At 46.3% G+C, this 26,560-nt stretch overlaps 1 long non-coding RNA gene across 1 annotated transcript; it reads right to left on the bottom strand.

Moving 5' to 3' along the window:
* Positions 1–18,395: 18,395 nt before the first annotated feature.
* LOC144097073 (uncharacterized) lies at positions 18,396–22,861 on the bottom strand. Its single transcript, XR_013306899.1, has 7 exons — positions 22,807–22,861; positions 22,677–22,709; positions 22,563–22,577; positions 22,230–22,277; positions 20,132–20,152; positions 18,893–18,931; positions 18,396–18,598 (listed from the first exon to the last, which is right to left on the bottom strand). It is a non-coding gene; the product is annotated as an uncharacterized LOC144097073 (long non-coding RNA).
* Between the last annotated feature and the right edge of the window lie 3,699 nt (positions 22,862–26,560).

Genomic DNA, 26,560 nt, shown 5'->3' with positions numbered 1-26,560 from the left:
ATGCGGTGAAATGCTGAATTGCTGATGCGGTGAATTGCTGAAAATTGAGATGAAGATTCATCTCAATTTTGTTCCTCTTTGACATTCTACATTAGCTAGGCGTCGCTAGGTCTCAATTTCCACTTGGATAGGTCAGTCTTGTCGCCTGATGCGGTGAAATGCTGAATTGCTGATGCGGTGAATTGCTGAAAATTGAGATGAAGATTCATCTCAATTTTGTTCCTCTTTGACATTCTACATTAGCTAGGCGTCGCTAGGTCTCCGTTTCCACTTGGATAGGTCAGTCTCCATGGAGGATAAGAATGGAACAGAATCGAATAAACAGATTGTTGTCCTTTACCGACCCAAGAGTAAACTCCATAACAAAGATACTTGCAAAACAGCCGCTGCGATCTAGCGAAGCAGAACCGCAGACGCTCTGTAACAGAGAAAGAAAATCCGGCATTTTTCAAGACGACGTCAAAATTCGCTTTTGTAGAAGCAGCAACTTTTCCGAGTCATTAAATCGTTGACGTTCGCAAAAAGTGTTGCGGAGCAATTCCTCATCACGCCAGAATTCCTGTTTTCGAAGGAAAAGAAGACAAAAAAAAACTAACGCGTTGCGAAACGACAGCTTGAGCGTTAAGGCAGCGGAACAAGTAAGAAGTGTGCAGCTGGCGCCCGGCCTGACCCCAGCCGGCGACCGCCATGAATTATGCACAGCTGCCAGATTTACGCTCTGCGCTGACAAAAATTCGATGCTAGAATGCCGCAGAAGGCGGAGCAGACGTGAAGGTGCCTTTGACGTCGGCGCCTTGTTATTCCATGCTGGGAAGGGCTGCCGGTGTTCTTGAGTGTCGCGCATAGGCACATACAATTAAAAAAATTAACGTAAATAAAAATAAAAATAAAAATGTTCAGGTGGCTGAGAGTTAAGACAGTAGCCAACTACTACTTCACTTCATAAAGCCTCCGTGAAAATATTGAATAGTGAAAACAGTAACTCCTTTTTTTTTGCCGGTTACTTTCGAGGTGCACACACTTAGGAACCCGATGAAACGTTTTATTGTTTACTCTACAGTTTCTTCACTGCATGACTCGGGGAATGGTTTGTGGATTTAACTCAGGATCGCTCCCAGTGTGACCGTTACGTGGCGGCAGTGAAAGTATACTGTCGTAGAGCTGAGAAGCAATTTAATGCAGGGTGATTTAAATTAACAACCATGTGAATACCCTTCGAAATTAGTAGTATTCTGGCATCAAGAACGTTATGCGCCAACAGTGTTTCAAAAGTAGCGCAGATTTTCTCATGTCCGGTATAGCCGCTCCGCCGCAACGTTATTTTCCTCTTTTAGGACGATAGCTCTACTTAATGCAAACCTCGAGTTTCAGTCCGGTGTGCGCACATGATATTGAAGTAACCATCGGACTTAACGATTTCATAGCAACAGCCTTAAAAAAGATACAGAAGCAAACTTTGACAATGTCCAATGCGATGGTGTCTCTAAGCTAGACCTGGGTCGTTTCCAAAATGTTTCAGATCCCACCCCCCCCCCACCAAAAAAAAAATGGCCCACCCCACCGTGGAAATTTGACCTTCATCGATTTGGACCAAATCGATGTCCAGGCTAATTTCAATGTGCTCGATACGATAGTAGTCTAAAATTTTGACTTAATCCAAGTCAAAACGCACACATAGCAGACGCAAGCAACAAGTCAAGCCAAGAGGTAAGAAACAGCTAAATCATAGAATCAAGAACAGCTATCGCGCCCCCATTCGGTGTAACATAGTTAAACCGTGGTAGTTCTTTTGTGAATTTTTCGCTCACTGTTAACGGCGTCGTATTTTCTGCAGCTCCTTAACGCTCGCGCCTTAATAGTGAGCATGCTAAAAGTAAGTCGTTTACCATTCGTGTTTAGGCCGCCTTGGCTGCCTTCGCGTGCAGCCGTGTAAACAAGTCTCCGATCCATCGAGCGCTTCTCTGCTTCCGCGTTGAACCAATTGGTTCAGCGCGGGTACTGCCAGCGTGCCATCATCTACAATCACAGCACCCTGTTAATTCCTATAGCGAGTGGATAGATGAATTAAACAGAACGTGCTGCTGAGCTAGCTTGCCAGAGCTTTTTTTTCAAAGGAAAACTGCATAAATATAAAAGAAGAACACAGTAGACGAGGTGGTCAGGACAGGCGCAAACTTTCGACTAACACTTATTGTCCTTCTCGACACCGCATATATAGGCAAATATTGAATGTGCGCATTACGTTCCGCTAAGAAATTACCCAAATAAGCGCCTGCGCGTGAAGAAAAAACAAAAACTCACAGGACTGTTATTACTGCGCGGGCTGGGCAACATTATTTTCTGTCTTTTTCTCTGCCCACACTAATATACGTCCAACGTGAGAATCAGCGATAGCTGTTGAGGTATTACTCTTCCTCCTCCTCCCACGGTTACCACTCTCCGAATTCATCCCGTGGCAGCCACCCCCTGTAGGCGCGCTCCTCACCCTCTTCCTTCCGCGGTAACCACCATCCGGATGGTTCCCGCAGTAGTCACCTACCGGGTACGCACTCTGCACTTGCATACCCTCCTTCTACGGTAACCACCCTCTTCCCACGGTAAGCATCCTCTGGATGGTTCCGATGGTAACCACCCTTCTGCTATGCATTCCTCCGCTTAAGTCATGCCCTCCTGCTTCCAGAGTAAGCACCCTCCATATAATTCCGGTGATCACCACCCTCCTGTTACACATTCCTTCCCTTTCGTCATACACTCCTCCTTCCTTTCTTCTACGTTAACCACCCTGCTGTTACGCATTCCTCTGATTTCGTCATGCCCCCTCTTTCCACGGTAAACACCCTCTCGGTAGTTACCATGGCAACCATCCAACGGTTACGCCGAACTACTACTACTACTACTACTACTACTACTACACCGACGCGAAACCCAATAACTCCGAGTTTTAGCTTTTATATTTTATTAGGTTTTCAACAACCATTGTGATCGCTGCCAGAATGAAGCCTTCCGAACGCACCCTTTGTATACCTTAATGTAAAAGCTAATGTGCAGCGCATTTCGACACAACTTTGTGAGAGCCGACTTAAAGAACAAGGTGGCTATGGCTTGCTTCATTGTCTCAGGGAGTCACCATACGGAAAGGCCTGTATCTGTGGTTATTGAGAAAGTACCAGAAGATCTGATCGGAACCTAAGACCACAATGAGATCTAAAGCAAAAACTGCCAAGAACCATTTGACTGTCTGTGAAAACTAATCTCTTCCTATGCGAAAGGGAAAAAAAACCGTGTGGAGCCCTGGGCACACGTCTCGCATTTTTTATGCATAATTATTGTGCGGAATAAACAGGACCGAAATCAAGAAAAGGAAACTGCCGGTGCCAACGTTTTTAAAGTGAGAGCAGTTGCATCCGCAGAAGGCAGATGGCGCCACGGCCGGCGCCCCGATCATCAGAGGAGCCATTTTGGGGAAGAGGAAGAAGAGTTTCCCCTCAGCTGGGAAGGTAAATCGGGCGCGCGCGTGAGCGCCAGAGCTGTCGGGATACGACACTGAGTGTGACCCAGATTCCGCGGCCCGAATCGGGCCCACCTGACCCGATGACGAGCCGGCGACGACGCTGTCACTGAGGTAAGCCGCGGCGTGTCTTTGCGAAGACACAAGTAATCATCTCAGCGAGGATAAACTCCAATACGATACGAGATATTTCACGGCAACTTCTCTTGCTCAGTTTCATTTAGTGAGAAGGAAGGACCTGTCATGCTGTTCACACAAGTGCGTTTTTTTTTTTGCTTCCAACTTTACGTGTGCCATTACCGGCACTTGTTAATGCTTATTCTTCTCGTTCGTGGGCGGACGATAATGGATCAAATAAATAATTTTGGTTACACAGAAAGTATAAGTTCGGCTCTTGCACGCGAGAAAAGGAAAAATAAAACGTAATTGTGGTAAATAAGGCAGTTGTTTTGCGGCCACTTAATCTACAAAACAGCTCCCCGCCTCCTCACACACGAAACTTACCCAGAAATTTTGGACAAGTGCATTTTTCAGCGGGAAGTTGTTTATGAACGCAATGTTTTCATATATCGTAAGGTCCCACTATAACAACAAACTCATCTGCAGATCTCCTCTCGGCAGGTTTGCGCAATAAACGGAATCGACCTGCTTCCTACCTCCAACGCGGCATACATATATACCTATATAGCCAACTAAAAATGTAACTTTATTATAGCACTATGCGGCGGTCTCTTATCCAGCTTCGTGCATACAATCTGGAGTTGCCAACTGCTCAGAAATGCGCGCAAAATCTTGTTTGTCCTGGCTTCTGTCTGCGGGGATTCCACTCTAATTAGACTCATATATGTTCTGTCCCCTCTCTTTGTGGTACAGGCAGGGACGGTTTCTTTTTCATTCTTTTTTGAGTCCCGCAATAATTTTTGTCCCCTCTCTCTGGTATGGGCGAGGTTTCTCCTTTACCTCAAGCAATTATCTGTCCACTCTCTTGTAGTTTTAATTTCGAATAAGTTAAAGGTGCCGAATAAGCTTTGTCAGCTGACCTTTAGCTTTTTTACTGATTGGACTGAAAACTGTTGCATTCAAATCAAACCTTGGAGCGCTACCATTCGTGAGAGCACCTTATCGTTTCGACATAGTCCCAATCAACACTAATGCACTACTGTCATCGCTGCCCTAGGCACTAGTCTCACTGCGTCGTTGTAGTGCACTGCACTATAGCAAGCAAGCCTCAACTAATGAGCCCGCCCATAGTAACTTCGCCAAAATGGTGAGCCCACAAGACATCTCCAGTGACGACACCACAACGGAGGAGGTGTCATCATCATCCACCCCGCAGCGAGTCGAATTGCGTTCGTGCATGCGCAGCTCGGCTTGATACGCTCACGAGAGAGCCACCTAGTAGGCACTTTTAAAGGCTTGATGCATCATAGATTTGGTAACGTCACACTGTAACGCGTTAGGCTATGCGCTCTGTCCCGTGCACATGTTCATATGGCCCAACATTTTTTTCAATCTACTGGTTCAACGCCTGTAACGGCCCTTGCAAAACGAAAGGTAGCGTTAAATTTCACCAATTATTAAAATTATTACCGGCGATTATAAAAGCTGAAATATTCAAAACCAAATTTAAAACCCACAACCACCTCTCTTCATCACGCGGCAACGCATACAATAAAAACAGAATAGAGGCGGAACAAGAAAGAAGTTGTCTATCCCCCAATCTATACGTCATCATCATCATCATCATCATCAGCCCTACTACACCCACTGCAGGGCAAAGGCCTCTCCCATGTCTCTACAATTAACCCTATCCTTTGCCAGCTGCATCCACCCTTTGCCTGCAAACTTCTTAATCTCATCCGCCCATCTAACCTTCTGCCGCCCCCTGCTACGCTTACTTTCTCTTGGAACCCACTCCGTTACCCTTAAAGACCAGCGGTTATCTTGCCTTCGCATTACATGCCCTGCCCAAGCCCATTTCTTCAAGGATTCCGAGTCAAGGATTCCGAGCTGAAGTGCTAAACCTGCCTCTGCCCTGTAACATCGCCCAAGCCTGGAGGTCGCATAAAAGTATTATTAAGAACGTCTGCAGATGAACTGACAGTGTCGTGGCCGTCAACCCTGCTTCTCGAGCTGCCCGATCGCGGAAGAGCGCTGTGCGAAGTCGGAGCGGTCCCTATTATTGAAACATTAGTGGAAGAAAACTACGTCCAGCCTTATTCGAAATTCGTACCAATTATTCAAAAACCATCAGAAATCTTGAAAACGTATTCGGTTCGATCAGGATGATATTGTAAATGCACTGTTTTTGATTTGTTAAGTGAAACGAATAAGATGATATTTGGTTCTCTAATCAAAACTTTCGTATATTTGCACAACCCTAATAAACAAGCCTTTCTTTAAGAAAGTCAGCCTTGAAAAAGATGGAACTCTCGATGTGTAAAACTTGGACACCAAAATGCGTTCGAATTATGCGGAGTTCGAAATAAGGAAAGCTTTGTTAATGCCCTTCGGTCGATGGGACCAAAGCGCCAATTCTAATACATCATAATTTCCAAAAGGGCCAGCTTTAAATAACCAAATTCCAGACAAGATATTAGCACTTAAATCTGTAAGCAATCTTCAACGTTAGGTTTTTGTGACTGTGTTTTTTTTTCTGCTTTTTAAACCACTCTCAGGATCTCAGAAATAGGATAGTGATGAAGTGTAAAGTGCGGGGTTTAACATACCAGAGCAATACATTTGAGCTATTAGAGACCCCGTTGTCGAGGACTCCGAAATAGTTTCGATTACCCTGGTTTGTTTAACACATGCCGACATCGCACAGTACACGGCCGTTTTTGAATTTCTACTCCATCGAAAACAGCCGCCGCGGCCGGGATCGGACCCATGACCTAGCCCCTGAGCCAACGCGGCGGGTAAGGGTTCTGCTTCTAGGTTCTGCTCCATTTCTGAAATGTTGCGCATGCTGAAGGGCAGTACATGTGGCACAGCTTCGCAAAGCACAGCGCAGCGCTGCTTTGATCAGCATAACACATGATACAATATATGGCATAATTAAGCACATCACATATATCACAAAAAATAAAAGCAAAGCAAAACGTATAGCATAGCATAGGTCTAAACCACGTAACAAAGTGTAGCCCAGAATAACACTGGATTCCACGCCGCAGCATACCAAGCAAGCGGCTAAGCTAATCACCTTAATTAACGTTGACTGTTCTTTATTATCATGGAAATTGCTTGGTACAGTGGGCGACGTAGTATCACAAATGACTTTCGCTCTCATGTTCTAGACAGGACAAAAACAAAAGCACAGCAGCCAGGCCATATTTGTTCCTCCCGTATGATTGATACCTCATTCCGCGCGCAGCAGCGCCTACCCTCTTTATTCGCACACGGCGCATTTGCGTTCCATCAGGGGGCGCCCGTTCCTTTTTCTCCCATCGCTTCGTTCCCTACGTGCCCTACGTCATATTCGGACGTGCGGCCGCACTTCTCCCCTCACTCCCCATTTTGCGCAAAACACGAGCGAACACGACGGCGGCGGCAACTGGCGCTCGCTCCCACGCTCCCTGATCGAAAAAAAAAGAATGTAGAATAACAAAAATAAAGTAATGGCCACAGCGCCTGCGGAGTCCTTAGCGGGCGCGAGCGCCCCCCTTCCCAAAACGCGCCGTTGTCGCCGTTGCGCTGCTGGCAGTCGGCGGCGGAATAACGCCATTTCCCGTGAGAAATCGCGAAGTGTCAAGTTGATCCAGATAAATTGCTCGCGAGCGCGCGCAAACGCTGCCGGCTTCCGGCCTCCTGCGGGCCTTCGATCGCGCGCCGGCCTGGTCGCGGCGGCGACGACGCGGCCAGCCCATTCCGTCCGACCGCTCCCTTATGCGCTCCCTTTCCACTCCCCAAAAAGCCTCTCCTTCGCAGCATGCCCCCCCCCCCCCCCCCCCCTCCAAAAAAAAGTAGCCCTGTTAGCCGCGTGGCTTTCGACTTTCCAAAACTCACGGCCGCAGCAGAGATCTCCCTTTTATGCGCGTGCCATACCGCTGCCTCCCGAGTGAAACTGTTGGCCCTGCATAACGCGTAGTGTCCTTGCAGGGCCGTTACCGTCTCTCTCGCTCAATTTACCGAGCGTCTAGCGTCGTTGCGCTGCTGAGAGAAAGATGAATCTACTTTTAAACTTCTAGCGTCTTTGTCCTTATCGTTGGAAAGTGGAAAGTCGTGGCATAGCTCGCACACTTCTGGGCTCTTTGGACATTGTCATGAGCCATGGTATCTCTGTGTGCAAATATCCCGTGCGCGTCGACTCAACCTCACCCCCCCCCCCCCCCCCCCCCCCCACACACACACACACACACACACACACACACACACACACACACACACACACACACACACACACACACATTGTTTATCTCCTTTTACCCCCGAAAGGCAAAAAAATCATCAAAGTTTAGACGAGACATATTTACTACGTAGTGAAAGGAGGTGCACTAGATAGCCCTGACTGAAGCATGTAGAAAGATTTATTTAACGCACGGCTAAAAAAACAAAGTGAATCAATAACTTCAACTGTTGGTGCATTTACACAGCGAAATGCAAACATCGACTGGTAGTTAATGGCTGCCAATTTGTTGCCAGGCCCCATGGTACGCCTTTTGTGGACGATGAACGAAGAACTTCCCGCGCATGCGCCTCGTATGTGAATGTCTCCATTCCACACTTCCGCCCTCATGCCTTACTGGAGTACCAGACTAAGCTACGCGTCGATTGGTCGATATGTATACGTTTACTCTGCTGGTGGTGTCAACGATAACAATAAAGCTGGGGCTAACGAACCATGAAGGAGCATGGCAGCATCATTCGAGAAACAACTACTGTACACAGAAACTCATCCCCTTGTCTCAGGCCACAGTTGGCGACTTGTACAGAAATATCTTCGTTTAGGATAAAAGCGGTGATTTTGCTGTTTGCTTCAGTAAACGTAAAGCCATCTTCGCTCAAAAGAACGGGTGCGCCTTGATATCGTTATTAATTTTTCGCGCGTAAATCGGCAGCCGTTTTTCAGGGAACGTGATGAAAGGTGCGGCTATCCAACTTCATGAAAGAAAGAGTCCTTTGTGCAATCTGTACCATAAGCTCGGTTCAAAATACATGTTTTTCTCCAGTGCGTTAAAGTGGCGAGAAGATTATGTTAATGTGAGTCGTGAAGATCTCTGTCACCATAGTTCCTACATAGAAGCTCATTTTGCGGCCCAATTTCGAGAAAAAAGGATGCAAAGCACAGCGAAAAAAATAAAAGTGACAACAAACGAGGAGGGAGTGAAGTCTCGATCACAGGGTCATAAAACGGAGGCCAAGCAGATGTGAAAAAAAAGAAGCACAGCTCATCGAGCTGAATTCCTTTCATCGAATTTCAGTCCGAACCCCAGGGCTGTATGCTTCCGTTGTGCACATGTATTAGAGACGCGACCGTAAAGAGTCGCGGTCGCATTTGGACGCTACTTTTCTGAATATTTTTAAATAAAGCTATACTGCATTACGACACTGCGCCATCGTTTCGGGGTCTGGAATCGCGCTGCGCAAAGCTAAATCCGCCGCGCGTGTGCTTACGTCTGTCTATATGGGCTATATAGCTTTCTAAAGCGTTCTTATGGGCTCCAGACGCTGCAGATGACGCAGCCCTAGATACACAGTCGTACACATGCATCTAACGACGCTTGGCTTGACTTGGCTCGGCACGATATCAAAGCAACGCTCAGATGGTCGCGGCCCGATTTAATTTTTCATTTCTTTTCCCCTGAAGACGACAAAACCTTTCCCTCTCTACGCATGGTCGGATAGATGGTTTTTTTACGCGCAGTTTTTAGGCACGCTCCAGTTCCTTAATAGTCTTTCTTATTTTTGTTTCTTTTTTCCAAATTTCTACGTTGCGCGTGGCTAAGTCAGTCCGCGCCCCAGTTACTCTCGGCATTAGGGAAAAATCCATTTGCATTCTTTATCTTGAGAGCGAGAGGGCGCACGGAATCTATTCGAAGGACGTTTGCCCGCTCGCAACATTAGGCAGTAATTACACTTCCGCTCGAAAGAAGAAGGCGAATGTCTATAGCGTTTCTCCTTCCTTTTATGTCTTTTGTTTCCCTCTCGTTGAATTGAAGAACGGATGAATTGTTCTCGGAAGCTTGTGCTGCACAAAACGCGCTAATCGTTGCCGGGGAAAGAACCATTGCTCCACTCTGCTGTAATTGTCTTTGCATGAAACACCTCGGGCAGAATAGTTTGTCAGCGTCTGTAATCAGGCATTGGGTAATATATATTCGCGCAGCCAATGCCCTACTTTATACGTATGGGTCGAACTTTTCGGTTTAAAAAAGAAAAGAAAACGATGAAAGTACGCCGAAATCAATTTCTGAAATTCGGTTTTAACCGCAGAATGTCAGTATCCTTAATATGCATGCCTGAGTTGTAGCTGGCTATTAAGTAGGGGTAGCATTTAATCGAATAAGGAAATTATTGCACTAAAGTCACTGGTGTGGTGAGGTGGGGGTGCCGTTGGATTGTTGCAGTTGTGCGTTTTGAGGCATTGCTTCGCTACCTTATACGAATACTTAAGACGCATTCCCCTTACACCTTAGACGCACGCTACATCTACGCCTTTTTAGGTTCACACCTACGTAAAAATATATTTAGTTGTTTGATGCCGAAGTTAATTGGCCATCTTACTACCCGCATCTGGCTGTAAACGAGTCCGGAAGCCTTTCGGCGAGGCACACGACAGCGTGTCTTTTAAGACAATGATCTGCAAATAGATACGTTGATGAAATTGAGGTAAAGGAGGATACGCACTTCAGTTCATGACATACAGTGCCAGCGTAAAAAAAAAATCCAACAGAGGCAAAGCAGACATTACTTGCGAATGGCTTGTTCGCTCTTTCAACCTGCCGTTTCCTGCGGACACTTTTTTGCAGATATGGCCTTGAAAGTGAGCCATCTAATGCTTTCGCATTAATAAAAGAAGCCGCTCGCTTACGCACACACAAAAATGCAGCGTGCCTCTGTTGGTGTACTACAGTCGCAGCTTGTTAAGTGTTTTCGAAGGCAACATACAGAGAACTGAAAAGAGCATTCTCGCTATGCCGAATAGAGCGAGAAAATCGAAATATGCTGATATGCATCTGATTAACCGTCGCATTGGAAAGTACATCGACGACCAGTCCCTTTATATTCGGTAACTACTCTCAAGCCTGAAAAGAGTATCGTGAATACCCCCCCCCCCTCCCCCTTCTTCCCAGTTTCTGGTAGATGGTGTAGAAGGTCTGTGTTTATCAATTGCCGGTTCGTGCGTGAATGAGCGAGAGGCTTCCAATACGAACAAGTATACACGAAACAGGTTGCCGAATACTGACACATATAAAGTACTCACCGACGTGCAGGTGGTAACCGCGTATGGGACACCCCTGCCCGCAGGCCATATGCTCTCTGAGGTTTCATCCCAGATTTTAAGCTTCTCCTATTACGTGCGCATCAATAGTGTCTGTACGCACCTTATTAAATAATACCATCATTATTTTGGCTTTCCCGTCTCACAGGATTCTCAGAATTGTTTTTAACTGAAATATTTCTTAATCGCTTTTTTTGTTTTTCGTTTGTTTTCTGACGTCGAGCAGCCGACCTAAACCTCACAATTTGAGGTTGAGGTGAGGTTAAGTGAGGTTAGCGGTGGCCTCAGGAAAAGTGAGGTGAGGGCGTCTAAGGAGACTTCAACCTCAACTGATGAGGTTGAAATTGAGCGAGGTCGGCAAATTCTTTTTGAGGTTGACGTGAGGTCGAGATTTTTGAGGTCAAATGTCCACCTCTGGTGAGGAGTGTATTTATATTGATGGTTCGCAGTATGCGTGGTTTGGTGATGGTGAGATATTTGTCAGGAAGGGAAGGACGAGGTTGCCTAATGGTGTCGTAGCGAAAAAAATTGGCAGTGGCTTAGCTCGGCATTGCAAGAATACACGTAGCGAGAGGTACGTTTCCCTGGCTAAACTTGTTGTGGTCAAGGTATGTTTAGAAATAAGACATTGGGTATACACATCTTTTATTCATTTTGCTTGACAGAGGCGAAGACTTCCCGCTGATCTGTGAAGTAGCATGCAGCGGTCTCAACTTTGTCGATACAGTATTTCGATTTTGTAGAGCCTCTTTAGTACACAAGCTCTATTGTAGTTCACCATTGTGTAGTCTAGACGTGAGGGTCCGAAGCTAAATTAGACTTTTCTTTCATACACTGAATAAGAGAGTCATGTTTCCTGTTGAAATCACCCAAAGTCACACACAACTGTGAAACCGTGCCGTAGGCTGGTATACACGTGGTAACCACATCAATCGTCTGCTTCACAGATGTTCCCGGTGCCACGAAGACTCCTTGAATGATAATGCCGCTTTCCAGAAGCCAAACACAGCATTCACCGCTATCGGAGGGAGATGTCTGACGGCGGTGATACCTTGTTTCACGAACACACAGACTCCAGCGTTATTATTTGGTTCAAGCCAACTTCCAGGCGACAACCTCAGGTTAGGAACAGTTAATCTACTTTTGTCCATACCGCCGTTTATCAGAGGCTGGACTGTCCTTCTCTGCATGCATGTGAAAGGTTGTGATACAGACGCCCACTACATCTCCGCCTTTTATACGCAATCCTGCGCATGCGACGCGGGGTTCGGGTGATAGAGCGGCTTGCAACGAGGCGGCGGCGAAGAACGTGGCGCAGCTGTGGGGTCTCTCTGGTTACCATGGTATCGGCGCATGCGCACAACTGCTCATCCACGGGACGTCACGCTCGGCTCCGACGGTGGAGCGGGCGCGCGGCCGCGGCGACGTAAAGACCTTCAATGAAGCAATTGAGGGGCTTCACGGCGACAGCGAAGCGCACGCCGCACTTTGCTCCTCTTCGGTTGCCATGGTAACGGCGCATGCGCACAACTGTCCTCTCCCATGTACTGCGAAATGCTCGACTGATAGCCCAGTGTAGCTCCCGCTACAATATCTATTTCAGGTTTATAATGCTTTAATTTTAGGTTTTGGCTTTATCAGATTTAAAGGGACACTGAGGAGAAATTGAAGTTGGCTTGTATCGATAGAATAGCAGCTCCTGATCACAAAAACTTCACTCTTACTGAAAACAAAGCTCTTTTAATGTAGAAAATAGCAAGAACTAAAATACAGGTGTCACCGCCACAGGCCAATCTCGCAAGTACAAGCGTGATGACTTCCTAGGACAAGAGGCGCCACCTTGGAGTAACTTTCCTTACTTCATGGAAACCACGAATCTCTAAGGCTGGCAAAGGAAGGTTCCGCACCGCACCGCTAGCCGTCAGAAATCACGGAGTCTGCGTTTACTTCACGTATCACGTCACTCCGTTCTGAGACGTCATAAGAGTTGCCGTGGCGTCATAAGAGTTCTCTGAGTTTGAATCAGAGCGGCGGGAAAAACGTTTTCATCTTCGAATCCAAATTTCTTTGAAATAAATGCATCTTTCGCGCCCAGACAAGCGGCAACAAAGCCACGAAATGCCGAACTATCAGATTTTGCTAACAAAAAAAAATGATAGAGTTCTCCTCAGTGTCCCTTCAACGTCCCAAAGCGACTCAGGCTATGAGGGACGCCGTAGTGGATGGCAAGTTCGGATAATTTCGGCCACCTGAGGTTCTTTAACCTGCACTGACATCGCACAGCACAGGACCCCCAACACTTCGCCCCAGTCTAAATGCGGCCGCTGCGGCCGGTATCGAACCCGCGGCTTTCGGGTCAGCAACCGAGCACCACAACCACTGAGCCATCGCGGCGGCTGTTTATAATGGAGAGTAGTGTCTTGCGAGGGGATCCTAGACGCTTGGGGTTGAAGTTAGCGGGGCCCTGTTTACTGGTCATTTTCGGGAGGTTTTCGGGAGGTTTTCGGGAGGCGGATCAGTGTAGCACCCAGAGTGTTTGTCGCGATCTGGCTGACAGGCGCAATGGAGCAAGCAGCGGCTCCAACCTGAGCTCGCGAAGCACCTGTGCAGACGATGGTCGAATCAGGGGGACGGTGTGGTGGGTAACACTAGCAGCGTGTCTGCACAGATTGGTATCGGCCGCAACCTACTTTCGAATGGAAGGGGGGGGGGGGGGGGGGGTAAGCGGAGATTATCTGGGAGCGTAGAAGGGGAGTTAATGATGGGAAGATTGATGGGATTGAGAGCAGCTTGTTGAAGGATCCAGTGCTCCTGCTTGGCGTTGGAAAGGCGGGCCATCTGCCAATCTCGATGATGTTGTAGGACGTCTCCAAGGGATAAGAAGAACCCTGTAGACTATAGGTGCTCATCGGGCGTGTGCGTAGGAACCTTGAGGATGGCACTGTACAATGTATGAAGCGCAACTTCAATCTTGTATCTTTGATAATGATGGCACTGTATAAAGAATTTCACTAAGGTCAAATTCGTGGCCTAGCTGTCTGACTTGATATTCGCGAAGCCCCGGTGAGCTCATTGACAATGCGGTGGTTGATGCGTAAGCTGATGGCGAACTTTGCCGGTGGTAGTAATATTAGCTTGATTACATGGCAGGAGGGTACGTGAGATGTAGGGTTACCCGCCACTGTGAGATGATGCCAAAGGATGTTATTTATTGCACTGTGCATCGACAAGCGCAAGCTGACAGCTCCCGAATAACACGGCCAATCGTGCACTCTTCGGCAGTAGCAGTAAGCGAAGGTCGACAACACCGGATTTTTTTCTATTATGATTATTATAATGTGCTGCTTAACATTTAAATAGCTAATTTATTTTTTCGAGCGCCTATTATTTATATTTTTACAGCTTAAATGCCTACTTGTTGAGCTTTTTATAGCGTCTATAGTTTCCCGGGCCCCATAAAGTCACCTCTTATACCAACAAGCTGTTTTTTCAAGTTCTATAGCGCGTTCGGATTTGTTCCTATATGACTACATATAGTAAAAAAAATCTGTTGTCCCACGCATAATGATTTGTCGATACAGCTTTTTATAGTGTCTATAGTTTCCCGGGCCCCATAACGTCACCTCTTATACCAACAAGCTGTTTTTTCAAGTTCTATAGCGCGTTCGGATTTGTTCCTATATGACTACATATAGTAAAAAAAATCTGTTGTCCCACGCATAATGATTTGTCGATACAGACATTCAGGAAGCTACTGGGACTACGGCTACGTCACACATTAATTCATGTCGGCATGAAGCAAAATTTCGTAGCGAAAAATGCGACGCTATAAGAATCTCCTGAAGCCGCAGAATCAGAAACAATATCGCTGCTTCGCTCGAGGCCAGTGTAATAATGAGCGCTCACTGCTCAGCCGCACGCAGGCGGAAGAAAACGTTCCCTGCTTTAAGCCATTTCGCTGTCTAGTTCTGTTCAAGAAAAAAAGAGCTGGCAAATATAGAAAGAGTTTTGCAGAGGAAAACACAAGGATAAAGGGCAGAAGAAGAGGCTCAAGAGAGAGGGAGGATCCATTCTTCCGCACGCGGGCACAGCGGAACAAATTAGAGAGTGAGAGGGAGAGCGGGTGCCGCAAAGCTAGCCGAAAAGCCGCGCGGACTGCGGTAGCTGCGGACACGACGACAACGCAGCCGCCGCCGCGGCAACGATCAAAGAGCCGTGAGGCACGCTACGAATCCAAACCTCAAAGCTGCTGGCATCGCGGACACCCCCCCCCCCCCCCCTTCACTTTGCCAAGAGAGCTTTGTTTTGCGAAGCTTTGCAAAGCCCGCGCCTGATCCTGGACCGTGCTTGCATTGTCTTTTGTTCCTTCTCGTACGATATGCTGCAGCAAATTCCCGCCTGTCTGGTTCCCGCGGCATTGTCGTTACTATACGTCACGAGAGCTGTATGCCTTCTCCTCCTCCTTTGTTTCCCAGCGCGGCGGAATCCGAAACATCGCTTCAATCTAAATATAGCGCGGCCGTCGACTTTCTCTTCCATTTGTCTTCGGAACTCGCCGAATAAGGACGAGCTTATGTACGGGGGATTAGGGCAGGTCATGGAACTTGCCGAATTGCGTTGTGTACGGCCTGAATGTGCACGTACTTGCGTAGGCTGTTACTTTGCCTTGCCCGCAACTATTTTATTAATGCGAAAGCATTACTAGGCTATGTCGGCACCGGAAGCGTTCGTAAAAAGTGTCCGCAAAATGTGTCCGCAAAACGTAGAAGCAAGAGTGGTGCGGTGAAGTATATGAAGTCAGTGATTAAACAATATCGAGTCAGAGTCATTTGTCACTGGCATTAGTCATTAATGACCCTAATTAACGATAACAATAACACTAACTAACGGTAACAATTATGTTATTTGGTTATGCTAATTGATGAGGCTAATTAGTGAGGATGCGTGGCGTCATCCCATGAGTCTGATGGCGTCACACCTACAACCAATTAGAGCAAAGCAAAAAACGAAGCCCTGAATGTCGGTGTCTGAGAAGTAGGATGATATGGAGGTTTTCAAACAGTTCTAGAACATTCCATATGATGTCATATGGACAAGAGCTACCAAAGTCGACTAGGAGCCACCAACATCGCGGCAAACACTAATGCTCTCGCATTTATCCAATGTAGTCTCTGCAGTGCTCTCTAATTTTTTAAAACCTCTATTCTGCTATTGTCGCCGTAGGCTTCACATAGTATAAGACTAACTTTATACTGGCGTCCGATATTTTTTAGTTGGTAGTTAGAGCCGTCAACGACAATAATGTTCTGAAAGTCAATGGGCAGCCTGTATATCGAATTTAGTTTGGTCAGATTTAGTGCAAGGTTATTGCCAGAAAATAGGGTGTTAATTAGGCAGGGCGATGCTGCCGAGACGGGGGTGTAGAAATCACTCGCAAGTTCTATATGACTGCAGCGCGCATTCATCTTGAAGCTACCATATATGCCGAGTGCGTCTACGGTTTCCAGTCCCGGAGATCATAACTGTGCAGCACATGCATAGCATGCAGTTACCGTGAAGCCTATAAAAAAAAATGACGGGCGTTTCCACTAGCTGGGCATAAGTTTAAGACGGTTAAGTCCGCAATGCATTAAATAAAACGGCAGTGGATTGACTTGGCTAGCCCTGGAATTCAGCGAAAAGCAAGCACGCTTGCTACGCGTCTGAGGCTCGTCCATGGCAGCTTCACTACCCGCTCGCGACAGCCGTTCTATATACACCCACACGACCACGTGGCTATGACGTGGTATCACATGGCCTTACGACACCCCCATCGGATGTCATCACGTGGCTTCCCGTAACCCCATCGAATGTTCTTAAGGTAAGAGGTGAACCCAAAGGTCACCCAATGTCAAAGCCCAAAGGTCCACTCAAGATCAGAGGTCAAAGGTCAACTAAAGCTCTGGGGTCAAGGGTTCGACATCGTAACTGTATCACATATGGTCATAGACGGTTAACGTGGTTGAGATGGTCGTTCAAGGTCTTTCTACGGCCTACGCGACGACTGCTTTTTACCTAGCGTAGTGAAGTTTTTCGCTACAAAAAAAAAAATGCATGATGTTTTCCTACTTCCGTCTTTCTTTGCCCACGAGCGCCTGGTAGTGGACTTCAGCAATCGGCAGACTTTCAAAGCGAACTGGGAAAGAGAATGTCTTCAAGAGTTCTAGATGACTTGAAACCTAATGTACACAAACAATCCACTCTTTCCAACACACACTTCCACACTCTACTCCATTTAAACAAACACCGACTGCACACAGCATGGATGTCAGCCCACGCTCTCTATACATGCAACGGCACTCCATTTCGCAAAGCCTAAGGGTCGCAAAGCCTAAGATGTCCCGCTGGCAGCGACAGGAGAGAGCGGCATCTTCAAAGACAACGCGTCTCTTTTCTTCCCTCTTGCGAGGAATGCCCTTGGACCGGGAGGCTGCCTTTCTGCGTGCCGCTTCGCGTGTTTGCTCCGAGTCGTTCGTGTTGGTGCTGTCTTGTTGACCCGGGCTGCCGTTCCCTACCCTGCCCCCGGGCACGTCTCTTGGCAGCTGCCCGGCCTGTCGCTTCCATTCGGCGGGCAAATCACTGAACGCGCCCTGAAAAGCTCGCGCAGCTCCTTAAAAGGCAGCGGGCCAGCGTTCGGCAGTCGCGTAATGGCCAAGCGGTGCCTATTTCGCGAGGAGATCAACTTCGGAGTGAAATGCAACTGCACTCGTGGCATCTGGCTGATACCCTGCGCCGTTTTGTGCAACGCCGGCTATTTGCGCTCGCCGAAATGTATGCGTTTGTTTTCTAAGTCGGGCAAAGTTCGCCTCATGTTCCGACAAGTGAAAAAAAAGAGAGGAAGGAGGAATGGAATCTAGAGGCAGGAAGAACAAACAGGAATGGGTCTCGGTAGCTCTCGGGCGCCGAAAAAACTCCAAAACGAGCACAGCTTTTCTCGTTTCGTTGCCAAGACGGACAGAAAGGATATCTTCCCGCCCCTCCGATGTATGTCGAGTTTGTTGCCAAGAGTGAAAACAAAAACAAAGTATGCTGTCACTGACAACAGGCGTACAGGTTGCCGAGTTTTCCAAGGAGCCCGTGGCGAGGTTTTCGCAGAACCCCTGCCACTCCTAAGCGCAAGATGGGTGCGGTGGAGAGTACCCCTCAACTTCTAGAGATGGTGAGAGCGCTGATTATGCAGAGTTTGGAATCAAACCCCGAGTTTTGTACGTTTTTCACAAAACCTGTCCACTTTTACGGAACGAGAGCTCTGAGGTTGCGCAAGTTTCCTTTTATTGACACTGCATGCAACGTGCCTGAAAATACAAAAAAGAAATTCAGAAAATGCAGTCTGGATCAAACGTTTGCAATCGCATTGGGAAATAATTTAAAAAATAATAAACCCATGGTAGCGCTATCTGAGCGCTGTTCGCGGTCATCGCCTGAACTCTGGCGCGAGTGAGTCCTGGGGAAATCGCGACGCGGGCGGCGGCACGGCTACCGGCTTGGCTTGGCTCGTCGGTCCGCCCGCCGGCGTTGTCGTAGCCATGGAGCTGCTTTTGTCGGACGGGGAAAACACTGGAGGCGGCGGTACCTCTGTCGGAGACTGCATCGAAGTAGGACTGATGATGCTGCATGAGCAGGAAGCAAAGACATGGAGAGCATAGCTCTTACGAGCCTTAGCTGTTCAGAGCCTAAGCTCAAGGGGGAGCTCAACGGTTGGAACAGGGACAACGCCAGTGTCATCTTTAGTGCTCCTGCCCTTTCTGTTGTGTTATACACTGCAATAGCTCTTTTCAGCATATTTCGCAGCAGACATTACTAAAATGCGCTTAAATGTCCTTTTTTCAAAGAAAGTTGATTTTTCCCGGTCGCAGGCTTTCGAGGCGTCGCGAACGATTCGAGATCGGGTGACTTGTACTCACTCTTTTACGACTGCATCCGGGTCCCTGGCAATCTTTTTCCTGCAAATAAGAATAAACCATTATCACCGCGTCGGTCGGCGTAACGGGTATACAGGAGCGCTATCCTAGGCTCGGATAAACGAGCACACATAAGTGACAGACTTCTTGCAATATCGGTCGCCATAACTGGTCTTCAGTGTACAGGTCCCAGCCGCGGTGGCTCAGTAGTTAGGGCGCTCGGCTACTGATCCGGAGTTCCCGGGATCGAACCCGACCACGGCGGATGCGTTTTTATGGAGGAAAAACGCTAAGGCGCCCGTGTGCTGTGCGATGTCAGCGCACGTTAAAGATCCCCAGGTGGTCGAAATTATTCCGGAGCCCTCCACTACGGCACCTCTTTCTTCCTTCTTTCACTCCCTCCTTTATCCCTTCCCTTACGTCGCGGTTCAGGTGTCCGCCGATATATGAGGCAGGTGCTGCGCCATTTCCTTTCCCCAAAATTGTTATTACTGTACAGGTCAGTCTTGGCTGCCACAACTGTAAGTCTAGCTGTGCGTGCCGAAGCCCAGAACTGGAGATGCCTTTAACCGTGCACAAGAACGTAATTGGGCTAATGATTAGGATGATCATGCTGAGAACGGAGACATCGGTGACGTGCCCAAGCAACGTTGGATTGTCATGGATGCAGAGGGCTGGTCACGATACTTGAAAAAAGTGTCTTCGATACCGATCACCTAAAAAATTGTATTTTCGACGCCGATGCGAGATACACAACTAAAATGATTTTCGATACAGATATACTTGATACTCTATCGTCGATATTTGTACGCACCGCTGAAATCGCCAATGTTAATAAAGATGCTAATGTGATTAGCTAAGTTAAGAAATTTCACAGCGGTTTCTGGAATTTTTAGTGTATTTGCACTACTGTATTTAGTGTTTTAGTGTAGCGTCCTGTAAATACGGCCGGACTTCTTTAAGCTCCAATTTGTTTAAACTCCGCTGTCGGCGTAGCTGGTTTCGTTAAAACTTTAGGATTGGAATGAAGATGTGGTGACGTTGAAACGATCACTTACTTAAGCAGCCTAGCAAAATATTTTTCAAAGCTACTGTTCTTCAAGCGAGCAAGTCTCTGAGCGCTGACGCGTTACCCGAGCGCGAGTTCGGAAACAAGCATGCCAGTACAATAAAAAAAAGATTGAAATCCTGGATCACCCCCAGATGCAATGTGCTAATTATAGAGGTGGGCCTTTCACTTACAGGCGCATCATCCTGTAGCGCCTGAAAAAGAGAAATCGCACATCAAAGTCCAAGTTAGCAGTCATCTTAGAAACTTCGATTTGCAATACTTGTTAGGCAACATCCCTTTTGAAACACTTCACAGCGTTGAGAAGGCTGTGAATACGTCACCGCAGTTTCGTAAAAAAAGCCGACTTTCCATGTTCAGAATTCTTGGAAAAAAATTTTGAATATTGGAAAACTGTAAGGTACTGTTATCTAAATATTGAAGGCAATGGTGCGTTCTTGTTATATGTAGCAAAATATTTGTTTTATAGTGTTTACATCGACCGCATCGAGCAGTTAAGACTGCCACAAAAAATCAATTGGGAACACTTTTGACGACAGAAAAAACGGTAACAGCAAAAAATTCAAGCCTGCTGACAAGAGATCTGCGCATATATTGACTGATATAGTGAAAACTTACAATATATGAAAAAAATTGCTGTCATAAAATTTTTCGCGTTCAAAAATGCTTTTGTCCAGAATTGTTTGGTATGATCAAGCCCAACGCTCAAGAGCCGCTGCTCAGAGGACCTGGATAAATATATCACCACGCTAGCAAATTTAAACAAGGTTATATATGACACAACGGCACTTTGTACTTCCTGAATATTGTTACTGCGAAAAAAGCCCAAATAGTTATAGAAACTGTTTTATTGTAATCTTCACGTGAACCTTCCAAAGCCACAGTGAATCAAAGCTCCGCAATCTAACTAAGCTTTATAAGAAATGCGACAGTACCACTAACATGTACGCCAACACGTGAACACACATGTCATGCAAACTCAAAGCCTAGGTTAAGAAGAGGAGGTGAAATGTAAATGTGACCGGCCGTAGCTCCAATCAGCCATTTGTCGTGCTTATTACTTTGCGAGCATTACTATTGATTTAGCAAAACAAAACAAGCGGAACTACTTGGTCAATGCCGCACGCTGTATGCAAGTTGAAGCACTAGGATTAAAATTTCACTCTCAGATTCCAAGCCGGATTTTTTATTCTACCTGTACACAGGCACGCCAGCCCTGTTAACAATTGCTGATGTACATGTAATCTTCCGTAGACGTTAGTAAAGAGAAGCGGGAACCTGAGTTCTGTAGTTTTTCACATAACAAAAAAAAAACGGCTGGAGGTGAGGGAAAATTAACAGTTGTTAGCCATTAACAATTTGAAAAATAAATTTTCAACTAAATTGCTGTCATTAGCCATAATTCTAATGTTCCAATAAAGAAAGATAACACTTCAAGTTGGACTTGTTGGTTCATAGCTGTTAACAGGATCTTTGCAGCGCAAGAAGACGATACAGAGAGAGGTTGCTGAATCTTCGTCAGACCACGTCTGTTTTCTTTAAAATATGCGTACTATATTATATATATATATATATATATATATATATATATATATATATATATATATATATATATATATATATATATATATATATATATATATATATATATATAGCTTATGAAGGGAGCCAACCGTCACCGAAACCAAGGTGCATAGGGGAACGTTATTATTATTATTATTATTATTTTTTAATGCGTTGTGCTTATCAGTGGGATAATATTACTTAGATTAATAAGTCACTTAAAGAAAATTACTTGTAAACCAGCAGAAAAAACATCCATGCCGCCGGAGGGATCCGAACCCACGACCTCCGAATATCGCGTCCGGTGCTCTTACCAACTGAGCTACGGCGACGGCTGTCCAATCTGCTGCTCTCGTGGGTATTTATGTTTATTTGGTGTACGCGAACCTTGAGAGTGTTCACCAGCGCCTTTCATAAGCATGCCAAACGGGCCCCTCATTTACTTTACCTTATATATATATATATATATATATATATATATATATATATATATATATATATATATATATATATATATATATATATATATATATATATATATATATATATATATATGTGAAATGTTATCGACGCGCAAAGCAAGGCGCCCGGAATATTTTTTGGCGCTGACGTGAGATACTTCTCGTATACGGCACCATATTTCTCCGATTTGCTCTTTTATGCATTTAGGCCGCGTCAACGAGAGACCCCACTGTAGCATGTACTCACTCTGCTTGCTCTTGTCTGAGTTTTTCATCGCGCGTCATAGCCTTGGCCCTGAAAAAGCGAAAAATCCACCTTTCAGCCATGACACGGTTGTGTCATGGTAGGACGGTTTTTTTTTTCAGTGCTATAGTGGTCTAGAAGGATTTAGCTATGCGCTCAGATAAGGGGGCATCCGTAAAACACCGTTTACTAAAGGGCTTTTCGTAGACGCTGCACCTTCAGTTTCGCAACTGAATGCGGAGTTTCAAGTCCGATTGTTTTCACACTTCCAATATCGCCGCGTTCTCGCGTGCCCGAGTGGCGTCACTTGTGTGTGACAGGGTGTAGGATACTCACGGCTCCGCTATTTTCCTGCAAATGTAAAATGAACACATGTACAGAGTACGAAAAAAAATTTAAATGGCGGCTTTTTTTTTTTTGCGAAGCAGTGCAAGACAACACGATATTCACCTCCTCCTCGGTTTCTGCTTGCGGTGTGTTTGGCTAAATTATACGAACAAGAAGAAGAAGAAGAAAAAACAAGGCGTTCAGGCAGTGCATATTGGCTGATACAAGTGTAATTTTCAGGAATAATACTTACAGGTCCTCGAAGTTAGTTCTGTGGTTCAGAAAAGGTAGGCCATGCTACACTGAAATTTTAGCAGCTCGCACAAGAACTGTCCTTAATATAGGATTTCCTGCAGTGACTGTATTTTCGGATGCTCTCTTTTACTGCTTACAAAACACTCTTCTTTCCTGTCTCTCTCATTGAGACGTTTCATTCGTAGGGAGTTTTAGCTGTCGGTCTATGTTCAAAGAGGCGGAATAGAAGCATAAAAACCATGCTTGCAGGAACTTAAGGAGGACCGAAAAAGACAGCAGCGAATCCATTAACAAAGTTGGAAACTGTATAACTTCTATTCTCTGCTTAGATTAAGCATTAAGTCCCATGTGTGTACCAAAATATATGCAAGCATCAAGTACTACTGTGCACAACTTAACCAACAAGTGGCTATGTAATGGATTCACACCCGTCCATATAGCATTTGTAATTGTAACGTCGTGTCATACAACTGATTGCGTCCAGGCATTCTGAAACAGTATCTTTGCCGAATATTACGCCTTTTTCTGGTTACAACTGCGTGAAATTCACTACCACATTCAGAACATCACCTCTATGGTCGCGCAAAGTCAATTCCATAACATTTAATATGTTACACCCGTCGCGCTTTGAAGTGTTTGCACGTTTTACCTGCGAAGACATTCAGCGCATATCGGGCTATTTCAGCAACCCGTGTCAGGTTGAAAATTGAAGCGATCAACCCAGAGCGCGTGCATGCGGCGCGTTCAGGGCAGAACACTGTTAGGAGATTGTAAAGAGAGATAAAACGGGTGCAGTGTCGGCAGGTGCTACCATCGCTGACGACGCTAAGACTCCGCGTTATCGGGGAGACTGTCAAGGCCAGGTTGGCCCGGTTCAAGGGTCAAATGGCGTGAATCCGAGGTGTGTTCATATACTACATAGGGCACATCTTGAGGTGAATAGAAATTGTAAAGAGATTGCAAAGGCGTCGCCCGGCCATAAGCGATATAAGCATCGCGCATACCCACCCCTCTGGCACAGGCTCTCCCTCGTACGTGTAGGTGGTCATGGTGAACAGGTACTTGGAGGCCACCAGAGAAATGTAGATGGCGTAGTCGAAGACGCCCGCCAACAGAAGCATGGCGAGCCAGAAGCCGTTCTGCAGGGCAGACACAAAGCACGTGTGCAGCGTATGTCGGAGATGACAGCGTCGGTGCCAACTTCCGAACGCCGGACGTGATCTGACGTGAGTGGTTGTGAACTTGATTCTATTTGAAGAACCTGACGCAGCTGCATTTCGCATCTTCACTCCGCTATATCAGCAGGAGCATATAGTATACGGCCGCCCGGGACACCTTTTCTTATTCCCACCAAAGTATTAGTATCGACAGCATTCCCTTCAGAGATACATGTCTTCATACACGCTGAACAAAAAATGGGTGAATTGAGAATAACAGAATCACTAAGCCCTCGCGAACCAGCTCATTAATCTTGCTCACGCGTTAGTCATCAGGGAGTAATGAGAAACAAGCTAGGGAGGAAATGTTGAACTTTTAGGCACAGATGGCTGCAATGATGCTGTTAGTCAACAAAGAGCTTAAACTCCTGCTGTATTTGCACTCCTTTCTGGCTAATAGTTTGCAAAACAAAATAAATTCACCGTAAATTCTATAACACACGAAAGGGCAGAGGCTGAGGACGTCCCATGTGGGAGCGCGCACAGTAAAGTGCCAGTGGACGTTAACAGCAGACACTTCTCATACAAACAACGAAGACCACAGGGCAGTGTTTTACGTCGTTCTATTTCGTGTTCATTTCTTCTGGTTGGGACGTGAATCGTCACTAAATCGACAGGATGTGGGCAAGCAAACCACCAATCACAGGCATACGGCCAGTTTGGACGCGGCGCCGCCGCAAGCCACCCCACTGCAGCCGTATCCAGTTCGGCCATGTCACAGCATTAATGCAGCGCCGAATCGTCGCAGATTCGTCGGCGCACAATTTATTTCCTGACACGGGATAAGCGTCGATAAAGTTCGTCTCCTGTGTGGCCGTACTTTTTTTTTTTTTTGCATGGGCGAGGGACACGTTCGCGCAAGTGATGTGATGTGATGGGCTTCTTGGACTAATACTAGCGTGACGTCATTCTCAACGGCCCACGCATACAGGTGGAGTGACCAATGACAGAAGGCTATACGAAATGAAAAATAAATTAAACTTTAGAAAAAAAACGGCCTCTAATGCTCTTTTCTGAAAAACAATACGGTGTTAGAGGATGCATAGACCGGTAATTTGTGCAAGAGCGTGTGCGTACGTTAAACCTGCTGTTGGAATTCAATATTCAATTAGCAGCACGCAGCCGTGCGAGTGTCGTACCTGGCCTCTGTCTTTTTGCGTTTCTTTAATGAAAGTTTTCAAGTCATCATTTGTTAATTTTATTTCGGTTCGTCTGCACGAGACGTCTGCTGCTCACCGTCACTACTTACTCATGGCCGTCGTCAGCTTCTAACACCAGTAGCACAGAAGTCCGTGCAAAACTCCTATTTTTCTATTTCCTCATCTGGCCGTGGTGGCTAAGTGGCTTTGGTGTTCGGCTGCACAGCCCGTAACCTCCAGATCAATCCAAGCCGTGGAGGATGCATTTCAATGGAGGCGAAATGCAAAAGCGCTCGTGTGCTACGCGGTTTTAGGTGCACCTTAAAGGTGCACTAAAGAGGAATCTGAACTCGTCTTTTCATCGTGACAGCTCTGTCTACACGTTCCGGGCATTCTTAGAAACTTCGAATTATTGCCCTGTGCGGCCGATTTCCCCAATTAAATCGGATTAAACGTCCCGGCTCCCGCCTTTTTTTTTTTAACTCAACGCGGTAGGTAGGCGGAGTCAACCAACGCGTGGAGTGCCTTTCAGGCAGTCCGGGGGTGGCTTCGCTTTCGCTTTTATTTGATTTTTAGGTTTCAGTGAATAAACAGTTTCAGTCACAGGCAATGTAGCCGCAAATTAGGCCCACGGAAACAAAAATACACGGGGACTCTTTGATTTACCTATCACTCCGCCGATGGCAGAGCGGCAAGCCACCACGGGACTGGTTGACGCGTTGGTTGACTCCTCCTGCCTGCCGCGTTCAGTTAAAAAAAAAAAACGGCGGGAGCCGGGATGTTAAATTTGATTTAATTAGGGCAATCGGCCGCACAGGAGAATAATTCGAAGTTTTAGAGAATGCCCGGGACGTGTAGATAGAGTTCCCGCGGTAAAAAGACGAGTTCAGATTCCTCTTGAGTGCACCTTTAAGCAACCCCAGGTGACAAACTATGCATATAAATCGGAGCACTCCCCTCATAGTCTATGCACAGCTTGGGGACGGTAAACCCAACATACCATGCCCCATGATACCATCTCTGCTCACTTAGCGACGGTGCCTAACAGCTGCATCACCTTAACGCGTTTCGAGTTCGAGCCAGATTTGCGCCTGAATCTACATGACGTCATATGTCCCCACTCCTAGCGCATTGTGTGTGTGTGTCCGTCCCTTTCTGACCGTGTTCTTCAAGCGGTGGTTTTTATAAATGCATAACAAACTAGCCCAACAAGCAGCTTTGAAAAACACACATTATGTCAATAGTGGCATGCTCTTATACTTACCACGTAGTCTAACATTCCATTGCAAAGTATACGAAATGATTCCTCAAAAACACTCAGTATATTTCGACAGCTTCCTATATTATCAAACTGGAAAAAAATAAGAGTATCTCGTCAAATATTGTTTGCGCATAA

Source organism: Amblyomma americanum, chromosome 7 (assembly GCF_052857255.1).
Source record: "Amblyomma americanum isolate KBUSLIRL-KWMA chromosome 7, ASM5285725v1, whole genome shotgun sequence".
NCBI lineage: Eukaryota > Metazoa > Arthropoda > Arachnida > Ixodida > Ixodidae > Amblyomma > Amblyomma americanum.
The sequence above is the reverse complement of the archived record's forward strand: the minus strand, read 5'-3'. Positions and strand labels throughout refer to the sequence as shown.